The sequence below is a fragment of the Cervus elaphus genome, chromosome 14, assembly GCF_910594005.1.
Source record: "Cervus elaphus chromosome 14, mCerEla1.1, whole genome shotgun sequence".
Taxonomy (NCBI): Eukaryota; Metazoa; Chordata; class Mammalia; order Artiodactyla; family Cervidae; genus Cervus; species Cervus elaphus.
Genome location: NC_057828.1, coordinates 7,804,692 through 7,823,785, shown reverse-complemented (window position 1 = coordinate 7,823,785; position 19,094 = coordinate 7,804,692). Strand labels below are relative to the sequence as shown.

General features: G+C 40.4%; 1 protein-coding gene across 9 annotated transcripts in view; it reads right to left on the bottom strand.

Annotated features, from left to right (window-relative positions):
• SRGAP2 (SLIT-ROBO Rho GTPase activating protein 2) overlaps positions 1–19,094 on the bottom strand; it is a 247,698-nt gene that overhangs the window by 87,926 nt on the left and 140,678 nt on the right. Inside the window, exon 1 of one of the 9 annotated variants that reach the window (XM_043923269.1) lies at positions 1,935–1,939. The exons of the other annotated variants lie outside the window; for them this stretch is intronic. The gene's annotated coding sequence lies outside the window, so the exon portion shown is untranslated. Of the gene's footprint in view, positions 1–1,934; positions 1,940–19,094 lie in introns of those variants that run through there. 9 annotated transcript variants of the gene reach the window in all.

Sequence of the window (19,094 nt, the reverse complement as noted above, 5' to 3'; positions counted from 1 at the left end):
CTCTCCTTTTGATTCTGTCCATTTTTGATTTATATGTTTTAAGGTTGCCTTATTAAGTATATACTTCTTCCTGGTAACTTGAATCTTTAACTATTAGAAAATGTCCTTCTTTATCTCTAATAATTCTTTTTGCATTAAAATCTACATGGTCTGATTTTATCACAGCTACCTTTTCCCATCATTTTGTTTTAACTCTTTCTATATCCTTATATCCTTTCTTTTATAAGCAATTATACACTTCAGTTTTGTTTATTTAAAATGTTTTTTTATTTTGCATGAATCTATTTATAGTCATTGTAATTACTGACACGTTTAGGCTTAAATCCACCAACCACCGAGAGATGCTATTTGTTCTCTTTTTCTCATTTTTTTAATCTTCTTTTTTCCTTCCATTAAAAAAAAATCAGTAAAAGTCACTCTTTTTGGTTTATCCTAAATGTTTTGACAAGTGTACAAATTGAGTAACCACTGCCACAATTAAGACACAAATAGTTCTATCACTCACCAAAAAATTCCTTCTTGCTTCCTCTTCGTAATCGAACTCTCCTCCACGTTAACCCCTGGAAGCCATTGCCATGTTCTATATGCCTACAGTTTTGCTCTTACCAGAATCTTTCTGACCAATTTTGGGGCTATATTTTATTTATCTAGTTCTCCCCTCTCTTAGATTGGTAGAGATACTATTTCTTTAGTGATGACCATAAATTATGACATATATCCTTGACTTGCCAAAGTCAAACTAATGACTTTAATAAATTTAATTTATAAATTTATAAATATATATACATTTATAAATATTTTATATTTATATAAAAATATAAATAAATTTATAAATTTAATAAATTAATGGGCTTCCTGGTGGCTCAGGGTGGAGAATCTACCTGTCAATGCAGGAGACAAACATCCCTGGGTGGGGAAGATCCCCTATAGAAGGAAATGGCAACCCACTCCAGTATTCTTGCCTGGGAAATCCCACGGACAGAGGAGCCTGGTGGGCTAAAGTTCATGGGGTTGCAAAAAAGTTGGACACAACCTAGAGACTAAACAACAACAACAAAATAAATTAATACTCTTACCACTTTCTGGACAATTCCTTTAAATCTATTTCCCAATTTCTGCCTAGATATAGACTCTACTGTTGCCATTTACATTAATTTTACATATGTTTAAAACCCTGCAAGAAATTTTTTAAAGTCAATGTTCATTTAGAGGTATACTCATACATACTTATCGTTTCTCTTCACTCTTTACTGCATTTCCACACTTCTATCTGAGATCATTTTATTTCTGTCTAAAAAAAATACCATTCAGTGTTTCTTTTAGTGTGAGTTCTGCTGGTGAGAAGTTATAGTAGGTTTTTGTCGGAAACTGTCTAGCTCACTTTCATTTTTGAAAGCTATCTCTTTCAGCATTTCATTCCACTATCTCTTTTCTTCTATTGTTTCTGTTGAGAAGTCAACTGCCAGAAGTTCCTTTGAAAATAACGTCAGTTTTTTTTTTCCTTTGCTGTTTTTAAGATCTCTCTATGTCATAGTTTGCAGCAATTTTAATATAATGCACCTAAGTGTAATTTTCTTTGTATTTATCCTGCTTAGGGTTCATAATCCTTTATCATATCCTACTAGTCTCTTATGCTGTTTTTTTGGGGGGGGGTAATTTTCCATCCTTTTCTCATTCTCAGCTTCAGTATGTATTTTTTTCTAATCTATTTTCCAACTCATTAATTCTTTAGTCAGCTTTGTCTAACCTGTTATTTAATTCACACTGAGCTCTTTATTTCAGTTACTGTACTTTTCAATACTCAAATTTCTGTTTAATTCTTTTTTTTTTAACACTGAGATAAAACTCATATCCCACACAATTCACAAAGCACCATTGTGCTTCCTGGACATGTGCATTCCTTCTTCAGAGAAATGTCTATGCAAGCCTTTTGCCTTTTTAAAGACTGGGCTGTTTCTCTCCTTATTGTTGAGTTGTAAGAGTTCTTTATATATTCTGGATACTAGAACCTTATCAGAAACACGATTCAAAAATATTTTCTCCCATTCTATAGGTTGTCTTCATTTTTTTTTTTTGATACTGTCCTTTGAAGTACAATAATTTAAAATTTGATGAACTTCAATTTATGTATGTCTTCCTTCTGATGCCACACCTAAAAAACTGTCACCTAATCCCAGGTCACAAAGCTTTATGCCTACATTTTCTTCTAAAAGTTTTAGCTCTTAAATTTATACTTTTGATCCATTTTGAGTTGTTTGATTCTTTTTTATAATTTTCCAGTTTTTTGTTATTACTTGACTTCATAAACATAGTTAATTTAAAGTTGATAACCATTATATGGACCTCCTATAGATCTACTGCTTTTCTTACTAGCACTGCATATATAAAACAATGAAAGGTATTAGGGCTAGGATGATAGCATCTTCCACTAGAGAGGATTTAAATTTCTTATAGTCACTAGATATCTTGGATCAACTTAATCCAATGAGAGAGTAAGATAATTTGAAGCTGGGTTTCAGTCCCTGTGAGACTGCTAAAGTCTATTTCCGGTTCACTGTTACTTCTAAATTGTATTCCTGTGGGACCCCAAAGCCTGGGGAAGTTTACTAGGGCTCCCCATTCCTTGGCCTGAATTCCAATTTTTGTCCTGTTAACCCTGTAAGGGTATTATTACAAGCTTTATTCCTTGGCTTCTCTTCAAGAATAGCAGGTGCCTCTTAGTAAAAGCAGCTCCAAAGAAGCAGAAGGGTTGGTCTGAATTACCTAAACTGCTGTCCGAGTAGGAAAACTCAAAGTTTAAACTTGGAAGACAGGCATTACTTTATGTTTATGTGTAGCCTTCATCAGGTCCAGTGCAATGGTGGATATCTAATAAGTATGCTTTGTATGAAAGAATGAATGACACTGGTGCAAATGAAGGCTTACCACACTTACGTTTTAAAGTTGTTCATTTCCCAGGACATGGTAACCAACATACTCTGGTAAAATAAGAGAGAAGCAAGCCTGAGGTTTAAAATATGGTCTTCATTACTTCCTTAGGGGCCTTTCAAAAACCACAATCCATCAAAGGATAGGAGAAGAATGAATCCACCTCATATAAAGGGCACATTTGAAATTAGTTGTAGTGATTGAGACTCCAGATTTAAATCTCAGGCATTCTCTGGTAACCCTAAGTCCACCAAAGGGAGGAACTACCCACGAAATTCTAAAAATGAGCACATATCAAAGTCTTCTATGGGGCCATTTGGGGCTTGAAGGTTTGGCCATCTAATTCCTGGGCCATATGTGAAAACAGCTCCGCCAATTATCCCAAATTCCTTAACAGCACACTGCCTTTCTTAACTGACACTAGTATGAAAACAGAAAAAAAGTCATCACTGACTTCTAATTCTGTGTCCAATAAGTGGCCACGTGCCACTGATTTTTCCTCTGTGATATCTCCTTTCCATTCCCTCTGCTACTGCTACCACACAGTGAAAGTGAAGGTCGCAGTCGTGTCCAGCTCTCTGTGACCCCATGGTCTATACAGTCCATGGGATTCCCCAGGCCAGAATACTGGAGTGGGTAGCCGTTCCCTTCTCCAGGGGATCTTCCCAATCCAGGGATCGAACCCAGGTCTCCTGCATTGCAGACAGATTCTTTACCAGCTGAGCCACAAGGGCAGCCCAAGAATACTGGAGTGGGTAGCCTATCCCATCTCCAGCGGATCTTCCTGACCCAGGAATTGAACTGGGGTCTCCTGCACTGTAGGCAGATTCTTAACCAACTGAGCTACCAGGGAAGCTACCACATGGGGACCCTTATTACTCTGCCCCCGGATTAGAGGCTCAGCCTTTCTGAAACAACAGCTCTGTTATATCATTTTCCTATGAATAAATCTCCCTTCACTCCCACGGACTCTCAGAATGAAGTTCAGACTCCTTGGTCTGGCATTCAGGGCTCTCTTCAGCCTTGTTTCAAGTACTTTCCTCATATATACTCTGGTTCAGCCAAACTCTTTTACTCACCACCCTCTGAAGGTGGTGAGTGTGTTTCTATGTTCTCTTTGGTCCTGAAATGTCTTCTTTCCTTTTGGACTGTCCTTCCACTCTAACTTCCCTTCCACACTTATGAACTCTTTACTTTTCCGTTTCTAATTATGAAAGCATTTTCATTCACTAAAAACAGAGCTCAAATTTCACCTGTCTGCTTATTGTATGTAAAGCATTTACTGTATCTGGTACAGGATAAAATCTTCAATATATATACTTTAAAATAAAGTGAGGGTGTGAGTGTGATACAATTTTCAGTCAATGGTGAAATGTAAATTGCATGGCAACTTTTCAAAAAATTAAACTGTGTACCTCACATTATATATAAAAATTGACAGTGGTCCAGTGGCTAAGCTCTGTGCTCCCAATGCAGGGGGCCTGAGTTCAACCCCTGCTGCAACCAAAGATCCCACATGCCACAAGTAAGATCGAAGATCCTACATGCTGCAACCAAGACCTGGCATAGCCAAATAAATAAATTTTAAAAAACTGATTTCATGGAGATGGCTTAAAGGCTATAAAGTAAAAGATAAAATGGTAAGACTATCAGGAGACAATACAATGGAATATCTTAAAGACCTTAGGGCATGAAAGGCTTTCTTAAATATGGCAGTAAAAGCATTAACCACAGAAAAACGAATGAAAGTACATTAAAATCATGAACTTTTATTAGCCAATAGAAAATATGAAAAGGAAAAAATAAAACAGTGTAGAAGAATATGTCTACCCATATAACCAATAAAAGGATTAATATTCCTAATAGGCATTTCATTAAACAATTTATCTAAATGGTCAATAAAAACTAGAAAAGCCCTCAAACTCACAGTAATCAGATTGTTGCAAATTTGCTGATAATTAATAATCCTATCAGCAAATTAAAACTGATAAGACAATAACTAAAATTAAATGTAAAACTATAGCTCAAATTAAAAATCTGATCATACTAAACATTAGTAAGGTTGCAGAAAAATGAAACTCTTATACATTGCTGGTGGGGGTGAAAAGTACTAATAACTGCTTTGGGAAAGTCTTAAAGGAAATCAGTCCTGAATATTCATTGGAAGGACTGATGCTGAAGCTCCAATACTTTGGCCACCTGATGGGAAGAACTGACTCATTGGAAAAGACCCTGATGCTGGGAAAGACTGAAGGCAAAAGGAGAAGGGGGCGACAGAGGATGAGATGATTGTATGGCATCACCATCCAGTTGGATGGACATGAGTTTGAGTAAGCTCTGGGAGATGGTGATGGACAAAGAAGCCTGGTGTGCTGCAGTCCATGGGGTCGCAAAGAGTCAGACACGACTGAGTGACTGAACTGAACTGAACTGACTTTGGGAAACAGTTTGGAAGTGAAAGGGAAAGTGAAGTCGCTCAGTCATGTCTGACTCTTCGCGACCCCATGGACTGCAGCCTACCATGCTCCTCCATCCATGGGATTTTCCAGGCAAGAGTACTGGAGTGGGTTAGTTTAGCATTATATAAAAAGGAAGATATGCCAATTTTTAAAACCAGAAATTCCACTACTAGGTATACACCCTAGTAAACACAAATGAGAATTGTTCACTATAGTATCATTTGCATTAGTTCCAACTGAAGACAACCTAAATGCCCAATGATAATGAAATGGATAAGTAAATTGTGGTGAATTGATAAAATGAAACCCTACAGCAATGAAAACACACAAGGCACAGTGATATGCACCAGCGCGGGTGAATCTCACCAACTGTGGCAAAGAAGCAAGGCACAGAAGGACGCAGATGGTACAGCCCCACTGTGTAAAGTTCAGAGACAGGCAGAACGATGCTTTCAAAGGTGAGCTCCTAGAGGCCACAGTTCAACAAAAGCGATGACAGTAACTATCATTGTCACAAAGTCAGGAGAGTGGGGAGGAATAGAGAGAGCTCTGATTGGGGAAGACTACACAGCAGGGACTTTTGAAATGCTGATAATGTTCTATGTATTGACCTGGGTGGTTATGTACTTTGATGTTTGCCTATAATTACTCACCTTTTACACATAGATATTTTACATATTTTTCTATATCAACATTGCAAATTTTAAAAACTGAAAAACAGAAGAGTCTCAGATCGATCGGTGATACCTCCCACAAATGCAGGGATGAGTCTGTGCTGACACACGTTGGTTCACAGGTCTTCCTTCAGCAATCAAGCTAAACACGAGCTCCTTCTTTACTGCCTGTCTCACATTCTCTAGCAATTATTATCTATGCCATTTATGGGACACCTCATATCTACAATGCTTTGATTACAGCTGTTTATGTAAATGTCTTCTTCCCTTTCAACTATAGCATAAGCTTCTGAAGGGTCTGGACTATCTTACAAACATTAACTGTAGCTTAATTTACCCAGTGCTTAGTGTATGCTAATCATTTATAGGCATGGCCTTATTTAATCTTTGTAGTAACTCTATGAGGTATTTATTATAATCTCTATATTTTTGATACTAAATCTTGGAGAAGTTGTTATTTGTCCACGGAAACAGCTGTGAAATAGCAGAGTTACAATCTGAACCCACAAACTCCTATTCAATGCTCTTTTGTCAGATTTGTATTTTCCTCATCTTATACAATGCCTTGAATATAGTAAGCACCCAATAATTATTTATTAAGTGAAAATGAGAGGATGAAGGGCTATGAAATTTTATAGCAAGAAACAGAGGGATAGTACAAAAGAATATCCTTGATTTAAAATCCTAGAGTGTATATATAAAAGGTTATGATTCCATCTGTTAAAAAGAGAATCATGTATGTTAGCCATAAAAATAAGCTGCTGGGATATTCTAGTTATAAGGAGGGAATCCAAAACTTAATGTGCTTTAAGTCCATTTGCTGTATTTGGATGGCTGGCAGTTCAAACAGCAAATGGCAAATGCACGTCTCCTGAAGCACCCTGGCCATTGTGCAGACAGAACCAAGCCAAGGGGTTACTGATTACTGCTTTCCCACCAATGCAGTGGCTCTATGAAAGCCCTGAACGGATCATCTGTTCTTCGTCCAGTCTTGGGAATTCAGGGAATAAATGGGATGAAGATGGGCGTAAATGAGAAGGGCGAGCACTGTCTTGGGGCACTGCTGAAGAGTTCAGGCAGCAGTCTTCTTGCGGAGCCCCAAGGAAGGGAGTGGAAAGAGGTTTAAGACAATGGGTGCTTTCAGGAGTTCCCTTAGTACCCAGAAGAGAAGAGAGGAGCAGAGGGAAGGTTCAAATATCCAGGGGAAAGGAAAGTACTTATTGATCCATTGCAAAAGAAGGGTTGTGATCAAAGAATCAATTGCTGGAGTTACAGCAAAAAGAAAGCAACAGTGGGCCTTCCCACATTCCTGCCTTTCCATGCCAGGCTCCTCGCCCCCTGATCATCCCCACCCCCAACTTCTGGGGACAATTGAGCTGTGTCTCTGGCATGTGCGGAGCTGCAGGTCACGGCCACATTTAACGAGAACATTCATTCTCTACAGGCGCTACAGGGCTCCTCAAAACGCCCTTTGTGTCACTGTGCCTTTCTCTCCACCCCCCTCGACACTAATTTAATCAAGATGTCCTAGCTTGTAGATGCGTGGACTCGTCAGTTCCGCATTCTTCGTGGCATTAGGGTTTCGAAACAAAATATGTAGGGTTGAAACCAGCAAGTCGAGGAGACGGGGTCAGGGTCACCACGCCAGAGCGTGGCAATCTTTCGTGTAAACCCTAGGCTTAAAGAGCGCACTAGGTTTGTGACACGCTCTTATAATTTTTCATTAACCCTAAATATTCTGGAGAGGTCAAGAAATATTTTCTAAAGCAAATACATGCCTGTATCAGAAGCAAAAAAAAAAAAAAAAAGGAAAGAAAGAAAGAAAGAAAACCAAACAAAAAACAAAGGGGGAAAAAAAAGGGCAGGATTTACTCATCAGTAGTGTTTTTAGAATGTAGAACTAAAAAAGAGCAGCTTGCTGTCTGCTATTTCTCTCCTAGTCTCTACTTCACTCACCCAAAATTTTGCAAAATCTGAAAACTTCAATTGTCTTACCTACAAACTAGATTTAAATTCAAACATGTCTTTCTTAGCTGCTTCTCTAGACCACAGCCAGAAGTAAATCTCAAAACTGTGGTAGGGAATTAAACTAGTAAGAAAAATAAACAAGGAAACCATCTGGAGCCCTGGGTCCCTGCCCAGGTTACCTGATTTCTATGCTGTGGTATCTCCTGAAAAGAGCCTCACTGCTCATCACCACTTTCCTAAGTTGATTTGTGCGATGCCCAGCAGAGCCTCTGAATTCTGAGTCTTGCAGGCCACGAGTCAGATTCAAGGAAGCGTAAGGCAGAGCTGGGGAACTTTGACAACCTATCTGAGGAACTGACTTGGGTCTGTGTTGAAATTCCTCTCGTCAACCACAGATCCATTTTGTCATGACCTCTTGCTGGGGACATCTAACCCATTCCCTCCATTATCTGCTTGCCAGTTTAATTAACTCACATCACCACGGACAGAAATATAGCCAAAGGAGTACTGTTTCACAACCCATGAGAGGATTTTCAGAAACCCAGTAAGCAGGACTCCAGACTATTACAGGGTGTGTCCTCTACAGCTTTTGGAGGAAGAAGAATCTTAAGTTCAATTCCATTTCCTCTTGCCTAGATTAAGTCAACAATTGGTCTGGGGTCAGAAACCATCCTAAATGCCTAGGCTAATCCCTAAGTTCTCATGTAATTCTACAAACCCAATTAATCTCCCTGACATGAAAAACTAAAATGATTTTCAGCTCCCTTGCAAAGCCGTGCTAAAAAAGCTCACTACCCTCTAGTAAACAAACATCTTCTCCACGCTACATCTTAAGGTAAGAACTGAGCCTTTGCCCTCCACCTCATTTTGCTGACTTGCATATTTTCTCTCTTTTTCTGGAAAAACTGATAAGAAATGCTTCCTCGATGCTGTCAAATCATGGCTATGGCCTGTAGCTCTGGCTTTTTTGTTAGGGCAAAGAAAGGATGGCAGAAATTTGGGAACAGGGCCAGCAGAGACAGCTTCTGGGATATTAAGAAGATGATCACATTTTACCATATTCTATAACCAAAAGATGAGCACATCTGTGTTGGAGATTAGAAATGGCTCTGGGTTAAACAAAAGGTATTTGGTCCAAGAGTTGCCCAAGAGGAGAAACAACACCTTGTAAAACTTCATTTAATGAGATCTACAATATATTTAATAAAATCAGCTACTATAGTTCTTAAAAGAATAACCCAGCAGTTATATAGAGATAATCTAGAGAAAATGATTTTTTTTATCTCATAATTTTTCCAGGATTTAAATCTATAGCACAAAACATAAGCCCTGTGCATTCTGACTTCAAATATAGCTGGAATGTCTCCCCATCTTCTCTTTGCCTCCTCCTACTATCTTAATTTAGGACCCCATCATTTCTTACATGAACTATCAAGATAATTTTATTTAACTGTATTTGCTTTACTAAACTCTCTCACAACCAAACATTTTAGAGTAATCTTTCTATAAGGCAAATCTGTCCATGGTACGCCCTTGGTAAAACCCATTACTGTGACTCTTTCAGTTAAGAAGCAGGTATAGATGCTAAAAAGTAGTGGGCAAAGATGAGGAGAAATAGGATATTTGCATTGTCTAAAAATGCTTTCCACAAGTTATCCAAAGTGCAAGGAAAAGAAAGTAACTTATGGTAAAGCAATCTGCAGACATCTATCTTAGCCAGGTAATCAGAATGATCACCACTAGTAATGGGAAAAACCAACTAGAAGTGGCTCCTGATAAAATACACAGCATCACTCATGTGGTGCTCTTGCCAAAACCTGTGTAATCAGACCTAATCATGAGGAAACAGCAGACAAACCAAGACTGAGGGATATTCTGCAAAGTAACTGGCCGGAACTATCCACAAGTATCAGTCATGAAGACAAAGGAAGATAGAGGAAATGCCAGCGATTAGAGGGGATGAGTGGGATGCCACATGTAATCCTGACCTGGATTCTGAACCGGAAACTGGACACGAGTGGGGCAACTGGTAAAACTTGATTTAGACCAGTAGATTAGGTACTAGTATTGAATCAGTGCTAATTTCCTGATTTTGACCATTGTACTGTGGTTATATGAGATTTTAACATTAGTGGAATTTAGGCGAAGGGTATATAGGAATTTTTATACTGCTTTTGTAACTTTTTAAGTCTGAAGTCATTTTCTAAATGAAAAGTTAAAAAAAAAAAGCACAATAACATTACGAGCCTTCCCCTTTGTTGAATTCGGACTGTAAGCTCTGCAGTGAGGCACGCAAGCCCGGCCTGCCTCTTCATCCTCATCACTTGCCATCTTCCAAAGGCGTGCTTGCTGTCCTCACCCAGAGCATCAACAGTTCCCGGACACGATTTGCTTGTCTTCTGCAGAGGCTGTTTCACCTCCCAGGGATCCCTGTTCACCACCCTACCCCCCTTCTCCACGGAAGCACCCATTTCTACACTGCTCTGTCGTTGGTAATTTCTGCGCCCGTGTCGCCCCCTGGATCTGCTCCGAGGTCAGGGTCCTCGCCATGACATCTCAGTCTCTGGCAACAGGCTACACAGAGTCAGAACTCAGACACTGTCTTCAGCAGGAACCACGATAATACCAAACACTTCTCTAAAAATTCCTGCACTTCATCCCAGGATTTCAGGGAGCAGTCTTGGAAATATGACTCCAAACCCATAGTTGAACAGATTAGAAAACCAAGTTTTAGATTAAAAAGTGAGGTCACATTGTGAGTGAGTGTCAAAGCAGGGAAGAGACTCTTACTCCTAAACCAGGGTCTTCTTTGATTCGTAAACTACAAAAAAGGCCTCTTTATTCTAAACCAACAAAATACTGCAGCACCTACGCAGGCAGAAATGTCTGGGCCGAGCGTGGTGCTTGGGGAAGCATTTAGTGAACGCTTGCTAAAGCCGACTGAATCAGCAGGGAGCAGCAGCACATTGCCTCACTTCATTCGGGCTGCACCTTAACGAGGTGTGATTCTCAGGCCTGATCTACCCAAGACACCTGACTGCATCGTGCAGTCAAGAGGGTTCAGCTGGAATAGGCTAAGTGAGAAGGACCTATCTGGAGAAAGCAGAAGCCTGGCTCTCCTCCTGGGCTGGTGAGAGGCTGAGGCAGAGATTCCGCATAGCCCCGAGCTATGTGGTATCAGGCCAGAGGCGACAGGCTCAGATCACATCCTTACATCAACCTGGGGAGGAAGCCCATCCCTTGTGTCAGAAATCATCTGCTCTGATTACAACACCCTTTTTAATCTTCCTGGCCCAGGAGAGGATATGCACTGATAACTTTAATAATGCCAGCAGGTACAATTAATTTCCATTCCTGCTCTTCATAGACTGTTATGTGAAGGGGACTGGAAGGACAAAATTAAACTCCACTGGGGTTTTAGCCTGCAGCTCCAAAACAGACAGACTGTTCAGAACTCAGCACAGAAAACCTCATCCTGTGTTGGATTGATGCTAGTCTATGAATGCTTGAAAGATCTGTGTGGCCTAGGGGGCAAAGGTCAATGAAATTAAATCATATTTAAAAGCCCAGGCAGGATTTGATATGAGTCTAATGAACCTAGGAATCTAGCAAGATTTAATCCAAACAATAACTGAAATATTTTACGTTGTTTCAAAGAGCAACATCAATTTTATCAATCAGTGTGCTCTGCATTTAATGTATCCCTAATGTAAAGTGTTTTTGTATCTTTAACAAGTTTCTTTTTCAAATCAAAAACCTGTTAACATCAACTAGAAAAGGAATCTTGATTTATAGAACATTTCTCTTCCAAAGCAGTTTTATATCCTTTCCCACTATTATCCTCACAGAGTGGGCAAGAAGGATGCTTGATCATTTAGTTTACCAAAGGGTGTGCAGAAGTCTGGGATGGTCAAACTTCACTGTAAGACTCATAAGAATGTAACACTAGAGTTGGAAGGGAATTTTTTGAAAATAAAATTCCCTGTCTCCAGCTTATGCTGTTGTATTTCTCCTCACTATTAATAAAGTGAGGCTAAGAAACGTACGTAAAACATGAATGGAGATTCTGTTGAGGACACCACAGTTCAGCTCAATTCAATCGCTCAGTCGTGTCCAACTCTTTGCGACCCCATGGACTGCAGCACAGGCTCCTCTGTCCTCCACTATCTCCCGGAGTTTGCTCAAATTCATGTCCATTGAGTCGGTGATGCCATCCAACCATCTCATCCTCTGTCATCCCCGTCTCCTCCTGCCTTCAATCTTTCCCAGCTTTAGGGTCTTTTCCAGTGAGTCACCACAGTCTCCCAAGATTTCAAAGTCCAAACCGAATGACATCTGCCCAGATCCCATTCTTTCCGACCCCTTTAGAACGCCACCATTGCATCTCGCTCTTCTCACTCAGGTTCTATGAGCCATGCGATTCTCATTTCCCTTTTCCCCTTTTAATTTGCTCTTCTCTCCTCTTTGCTGGCTCCTTAAAATCTCTCTCTGGGCCTCAGGCTCCCCTTTCTCCAAACACTCACTTGCGTGCCTTCCACTGTCAGCTTTATGGCATTAATTTGCAGATTGCCCTTCCAGCCCTAACCCTCACTGAACTTTCACATTGCCACGCCTAAAACTGAACTCAGGAAGCATGATATTGACCTGGTAGGTTGGTCCCACCTCTGCTACTCCGCCTGACTCTCAGATTCTTCACTACTTAAAGGGCTGACCTAGAATCTGTGACTCTATCACATGTGTGAAATCAAAGTGTTAGTAGCACAACTGAGCATGTCAGACTCTCTGCGATCCCATGGACTGTAGCCCGCCAGGCTCCTCTGTCCATGGGATTCTCCAGGCAAGAATACTGGAGTGGGTTGCCATTCCCTTCTCCAGGGGATCCTCCTGACCCGGGATTGAACTTGGGTCTCCTGCATTGCAGACAGATTCTTTACTGTCTGAGGCACAAGGGAAGCCTCACTCTTTCACACACTTTCCCCCAATAAACGACAACTCCAACTTCCAATTGCTCAGGCCAAAATGCTTGGAATCATCTTTAACTCTTTTTTCCCCACACACCACATTCCACTCAGCAGCAAATGCTACTGGCTCCATCTTCAAAATACATCCGACTCTGACCTTATCTGACGATCTCCACATCTGTTCCACCATCACCTCCTGCCCAAAGTACTTAACAGGGGCCTCCTTAACTGCTCTTCTTGGTCCACTCCTGCCTTGTCCCTCCTCCTGTCTTCTCTTAGCACAGGGGCCAGAACAATCCAATTTCAGCAGAAGCCAGACTTTATCAGTTCTCTGTTCCACCTCCTGATCCTCGCCCACGTCACTCACCACTCTCCATCTTGCCCACTGAGTGCAAGGCCATCAGGCTGTTCCTTTAATAAGAAAAACACACTCCCGTCTCATGGCCTTAGACGTGTTTCCCCTGCCTGAAATACTTTCTTCAGAGAGCTAAATAGCAAACTCCCTCATTTCTTCCAAGAATCAAGTCAAAGGTCAATTTATCAATGAGGCCTTTCCTGAGCACCCTATACGAAACAACAATGTCCTGGCACCTCCATCATCTTTACCCTATTTATTTTGACAGAACACTGAAAATTGTGCTCTCAGTGCAGGGGGCATGGGTTTGATCCCAGGTCGAGGAACTAAGATCCTGCATACCAAGCAGCATGGCCAAAAATAAATAAATAAATAAAATCCTGTTCTTTCAGTTCCCACTGCCATTATCCAAAAAGTGGTTTCTATTATCCCCTGAATTACTGTAGTGGGCTCTCAAACAGTTTCTTCCACCCTAAACCATACTGAGCCACCAACGCTGCCAGAAACAATGGTTTTCAATATCTCACTGCCCTACACAAAATGGTCAATGGCTTTCTTTGACCAGTAGCTTGAACTCCTTGGGTTGGCATTCAAACCCTGTACACTCAGGCTCCAAGCCCATCCCACACTGCTGGGGAAACCAAGCCTCTGCCGCTGTCAGCCTGCTCTCATGGCTGGCATCTCTAGCGGGGGCATCTCCAAAGGAGAGGAAGTTGGCACCAGGTAATATGGAAATAATCAAAAGATATTTCCAGAAGATAAGACATGGATGGTTAATTAAGAATCCTGGCAGATAATTAAAATAACATCAGCTCAATTTGTTGCCGTGTATGAAGCTTGCCTGACTCACCTCTCATAAATCTGTGCCTTTTCCAACCTTCTACAAAAAGTGAAAGTGCAAGTCCAAACTTCTATAGACAACTAATTATCTGAACCATTCATTAAATTGATGTTTTAAGTTGTAACCTGCTTCTGGAGTCTATGGCCTGTCTATCCAACTGAGATTGAAGAAATCTAAGATCTTGAACCATGTTTTAAGCTTGTTCTGCAGCTCTTTTATAGTGTCAATTTGATTACCAAGCAATTAAGACAATCTAATAATATTTACTAAAATGAACTAAATGACCTGATAGTGGTACTCCTGGATTTAAATAAAGCAGTGTGCTCTCTCTCTCTCTTTTTAAAGTGTCCCTGAAAGAAGAATCAGGTGGGCCTGCAGTTTTCCTATCTGAGAACTCAAGAACCCAGAAAAGCCACTGACTCAGAGAGCTGAAAAACAGAAAGCTTTTTTCTACTCTCCACCCTCAAAATGAACATCAAAAGGAAAACAAGGCCACGGGAAGAGGCAAGGCAGGAAAGGATGCGATGCTACTGTGGGCAGAAGGAGTGGATTATCTTGGCTGTGGAGAAGAGACGATTAAAGCTAGAGACTGGATCTCCCAGTTTGCCTTCTGTATTTCCTCACTACCCTATATGATAACACAGTGCTAAAAAAGATTAGCTTAGAGAGGCAAGGGCTACCCTAGAAGGGAGAAGGCACAAGGGCACACTCTTCCACATGAACATAACCAGGGCTCTGCAGAGAGCTTTCTTTCTTTCTTTCCTTTCTTAACTTTATTGAGGAATAATTAAAAACCATAATTGTATTTATTTAAAGTCTACAACTTTTCAGTGATCAGTGCAAAGAAATAGAAGAAAACAATAGAATGGGAAAAACTAGAGATCTCTTCAAGAAAATTAGAGATACCAAGGGAACATTTCGTGCATAGATGGGCCCAATAAAGGACAGAAATGGTATGGACCTAACAGAAGCAGAAGATATTAAGAAGAGGTGGCAAGAATACACAGAAGAACTTTACAAAAAAGATCTTCATGAGCCAGATAACCACGATGGTGTGAGCACACACCTAGAGCCAGACATCCTGGAATGTGAAGTCAAGTGGGCCTCAGGAAACATCACTACGAACAAAGCTAGTGGATGTGATGGAATTCCAGTTGAGCTATTTCAAATCCTAAAAGATGATGCTATTAAAGTGTTGTACTCAATATGCCAGCAAATTTGGAAAAATCAGCAGTGACCACAGGACTGGAAAAGGTCACTTTTCATTCCAATCCCAAAGAAAGGCAATGCCAAAGAATGCTCAAACTACCACACAATTGCACTCATCTCACACACTAGTAAAGTAATGCTCAAAATTTTCCAAGTCAGGCTTCAACAGTACATGAACTTCCAGATGTTCAAGCTGGTTTTAGAAAAGGCAGAGGAACCAGAGATCAAATTGCCAACATCCGCTGGATCATAGAAAAAGCAAGAGAGTTCCAGAAAAACATCTATTTCTGCTTTATTGACTATGCCAAAGCCTTTGACTGTGTGGATCACAATTGACTGTGTGGATCACAATAGACTGTGGGAAATTGTGAAAGAGATAGGAATACCAGACCACCTGACCCACCTCTTGAGAAATGTGTATGCAGGTCAAGAAGCAATGGTTAGAACTGGACATGGAACAACAGACTAGTTTCAAATAGGAAAAGGAGTACTTCAAGGCTGTATATTGTCACCCTGCTTATTTAACTTATATGCAGAGTACATCATGAGAAACGCTGGGCTGGAGGAAGCACAAGCTGGAATCAAGATTGCTGGGAGAAATATCAATAACCTCAGATACACAGATGACACCACCCTTAAGGTAGAAAACAAAGAACTAAAGAGCCTCTTGATGAAAGTGAAAGAGGAGAGTGAAAAAGTTGGCTTAAAGCTCAACATTCAGAAAACTAAGATCATGGCATCTGGGTCCCATCACTTCATGGCAAACAGATGGGGAAACAGTGTCAGACTATATTTTTGGGCTCCAAAATCACTGCAGATGATGATTGCTGCCATGAAATTAAGACGCTTACTCCTTGGAAGAAAAGCTATGACCAACCGAGACAGCATATTCAAAAGTAGAGACATTACTTTGCCAACAAAGGTCCATCTAGTCAAGGCTACAGTTTTTCTAGTAGTCATGTATGGATGTGAGAGTTGGACTATAAAGAAAGCTGAGCACTGAAGAATTGATGCTTTTGAACTGTGGTGTTGGAGAAGACTCTTGAAGAGTCCCTTGGACTGCAAGGAGATCCAACCAGTCCATCCTAAAGGAAATCAGTCTTGGATATTCATCAGAAGGACTGATATTGAAGCTGAAACTCCAATACTTTGTCTACCTGATGTGGAAAACTGACTCATTTGAAAAGACCCTGGTGCTAGGAAAGACTGAAGGCAAGAGGAGAAGGGGACGACAGAAGTTGAGATGGTTGGATGGCATCACCAACTCAATGGACATGAGTTTGAGTAAACTCTGGGAGTTGATGATGGACAGGGAGGCCTGGTGTGCTGCAGTCCAGAGGGTCACAAAAAGTCAGACACGACTGAGCAAGTGAACTGAACTGAAAGTCTACAAAGTGATGATTTGATATACATATACATTGTAGAATGAATACCAAGATCAAGATGATTAGCATATCTACCACCTCACATAGTTAACTCTTTGTGTGTGTAGTGAGAAGGCTTAAGATCTACTCTCAGCAACTTTCAAGTACACATGCTATATTATTAACTGTATGCTTTACTAAAGAGCCTCAGAACTTATAATTAAATATTTGTGCCCTTCAAGCTACATCACCCCATTTATCCCTCAACCCCTGGCAACCACCATTCTGTTCTCTATGTCTATGAAATTGGCTTTTTAAAAAAGGATTCCACGGATAAGTGATACCCTACAGCATTTACCTTTATCTGCCTGGCTCATTTCACTTAGCATAATTCCCTCCTCCTTTATCCACGTTATCACAAATGGGAGGATCTTGTTTTTTTTAAGGGACAAATAATATTCTTGTGTGTGTGTGTGCGCATGCATGCACCAAGTCACTTCAGTTGTGTCTGACCCTTTTGCAACCCATGTACTTTATAGCTCACCAGGCTCCTCTGTCTATGGAATTCTCCAGGCAAGAATACTGGAGTGGGTTGCCATGCCCTCTTCCAGGGCATCTTTCCAACCCAGTGATCAAACCCACAACTCCTGCATTGCGGGTAGATTCTTTACCTCTGAGCCACTGGGGAAGTCCATGTGTGCATATGTGTGTGTGTGTGTGTGTGTGTGTAAATATTCTGGGAAGGAAAAGTGAGCATATGAGTAATATTCTCCAGTGCAAAGATGAGGAAACTGAAACCTAATGTAGTGAAAGAATTCCACTGAGCCAGCCAGTACCCAGGTCAGCCATAGGTCTGAGGTCAAGGTTCCGGGCTAAACTGGGAGATAGAGGAAGACAGAGCAAGAAAAGGGGAAAAAAGAAGAGGGGAAACCCTCTCTCCTTGCCTTATATCACGTGGAAGTAGGGTGTTTTCAAATGAAAGCATTCCTATAAACAAGTGACTTGCAGAAAGATACAAATGAGATTCTGGATTGCTTTTGGACATACTAGAACATGTTCGAGCTGAGAGTCAAAACAACATAGCCAGAGAACCATAAAGAATGTAGGAATGAGCTGTGGGATAATCAGCAAATAGAATGCTGCCTAATCATTAAAAACAACATTTTTAAAGAGGATGCAATGACATGGAAAAAATGTTCAGCTAAAATGGTGAATGAAAAAAATTATACAAAACAATATACAATATAATCCTAATTTTCTAAAGAAAAATACACATAGAAAAAAGACTGTAAAGAAATACAGCTTACAATGTTAATACTAATTCTAAGTAACCATTAATTTCTTTTTATTATTTTTGTTTTCCCCTCAATGTGCTGGAAGAATATGTATTACTTTAACAATTAGGAAAAAAGTAAACTAAGCTAAGGGATTTTTGTTTGCTTCCAAATCAAAGGTGACAGAAAATGCTGCTACTCAGTCTTGTCCCTGGGCTTTACCCATAACTACTTAGCTCAACACAGGATGATTCCAAGAGCTCATAAGAAATAAGTTCCTATGGACTCTCAAAGACAAGAGTTAGTGCAGACAAAATTAGCGGGTAACTGAAAGCTTCATGTTGGCTAAGTACTAGGAAAAGCTGTATAGAGACCCTAATGATTTGTGGAGCACACAGTCAAAGACAGAAAAGAAGAAAACACAACAAAAAGGCTAAGGGGTAGGCATGATCAGGTAGAAAAACCATCAGATCTGAAAAGTTCAGTATCTTAAAGGAAAGAAGAGAATGGAAAAACTGAAGATGCTATCTCAAAAGAAGGAGAATTTTTTTTTTCACATTTTAATTAAAAATCATGTTCAGACAAGCAGGAAGAAAGTCAAAGAAAAACTCCTGACAAAGACAAATAGGGGAATCAAAAGAAGCCAGTCCTGCGAGGAGGGAGGCTGAAATCAGATACCTATTTTCTCTCTGGACAAGCTGGGCAAGAAGCTGAGTCAGAAGAGCACAAGGGAAATTCTGGCCTGGCAAAAGTACCCAAAGGTATTACTGCAGAATGCCCAAGTCATTCATTCCTTTCACAAGCACCTTCCCAATTCAATGACTGCTACCTTTCTACATGCGAGGAAGCAGACCACAGTGATGTGAAGAGAGGACACAGGAAGTGGGCCACGTAGCCACAAATCCCAATTCTGCCACCAATCGGCTGTACGGCCTTGAATAAATTGCTTAACCTCTGCCCATGTTCTTATCTATAACTGGAGATGATAAAACCGCTACCCATCTTTAAGGGCGTTGTGACGATTAAATAGGTTAATACATGTAAACCACTTAGCATAGTCC